The following is a 1739-nucleotide window of genomic DNA, read 5'->3' as shown; positions in this document are numbered from 1 at the left end:
TTGACGAGAATTTGTTAAACTATACTGATGAGGAGGGTAAAGATGGAGATGGGAATGAGGATGTGCCTCCTGTAGTCAACATGAGAAAGATGGTGACTCCGAAACTAAAGTGGCAAGCAAAAAACTATCATTCCATGATTAACTGGAGGAATGAACTCAAGACTGAGCCTCCTTACATTGCTTCTCTGTCAAATCTACAGGTTAATGACATTCTTGAGACACCATTAGTGGTGCCCAAGTGGCCAAACAGCACTCAAGCGGTCGAGAGAGGCATAAAAGTGATGACTGAAGCTTGCACTGAAGTGACGGGATACGAATCGAGAGATGGATATATTAGGCAAAGATTATTGTCTAGGAAAATGATGCCAAGGTTCCCCACAAAAAAGAATTTCAATATGAACTTGTAATGATTTTCTATACGGTGTACCTGTAAAATAACATGTGAATTAAATCGATGTCACCCATGTAAAATTTATCATTATCCTGGAAAACATTAAATGACACCTAATTTTTGGTATACACTAAAAGTTGACAAAAAGTCATTCGCGATGCGGCAGGGTAAGTATGCATGAAATGGCATGAAATTTTGCACAGGTGTTTGTTACAACCATACAAACGATGCCTGAAAAGTGCAGCCTGCAACTCAAATAAAAGTGTTTTTTCCCTGCCCCCTAATGCACATCAACCTCTCCTCCGACGTTGTCCCACCCCCTTCCATTACTTTAGGTCCCAACACACTCCAGGTTGTAGATTCCACTAAGCTCCTCGGCGTCACCATAGACAACAAACTAAATTGGAAACCACACGTCAGTGAAGTTGTCAAATCCTCCAGTTTTCGTCTCCACCTCCTCCGCCGACTCAAGTCCCTCGGAGTTCCTGCACACGAGCTCCTCAGTGTTTACTCAACATTCATACTTCCCAAGCTCACCTATGCCTCCTAGTCTTCCTCTCTAAATGCCACACAACGTAAACACCTAGAAAAAGTGCAAAAGAGGGCATGCAAGATTATTCTCTCCCCTTCCTACTCCACATATCAAGAAGCGCTCAAAGCACTGACCCTCTCGGCTCTCACTGACCATCACCATGACCTCATCTGCAAATATAGTGAGAAGCTTATGCACCATCCTCGACACCGGCTCCTACTACCACCCAAGATCCTTTGCCCGAGAATTGCTGTTCGACACCACAACCGCATCCAGCCCATACAAGCACGAATTGATCGCTATAAGAGCAGCCCAGTCCCAACCATTGTAAAAATTATCAATAACTTGTAATCAACCAGGGTATTCACTCCCAGTCAATCTTACTTTTTGCACTGTCACTAAATGAAAAATGCCCTGTAGTTTGAGCTCTTCCCCACCTAGTTATTATATATTATAGTTGTATCACTTATGTTGCTTGTATATTATTTGTAAATCAAGAGACCCATTCCCCAATTATGTAACTGTATATTTCCAGCCTTCCGGCTGCCATGCTCATTCAATGAAACGTTAATTATTATTATTATTATTATTATTATTTTATTATTATTATTATTATTATTATTATTATTATTATTATTATTATTATTATTATTATTATTATTACACACACACACACACATACACACACACACACACACACACACATACATTAACGTGGGAGTGGGTCGATGTGTATTATAATTATGTATAAGTTATTGGACAATAGGAATCAACATCCGGTCGACGACAAAAGTCCCCCCCCCCCCAGTAATCAGG

Source organism: Homarus americanus, unplaced genomic scaffold, assembly GCF_018991925.1.
Source record: "Homarus americanus isolate GMGI-L3 unplaced genomic scaffold, GMGI_Hamer_2.0 scaffold5589, whole genome shotgun sequence".
In the NCBI taxonomy this organism is placed as follows: Eukaryota; Metazoa; Arthropoda; class Malacostraca; order Decapoda; family Nephropidae; genus Homarus; species Homarus americanus.
The sequence above is the reverse complement of the archived record's forward strand: the minus strand, read 5'-3'. Positions refer to the sequence as shown.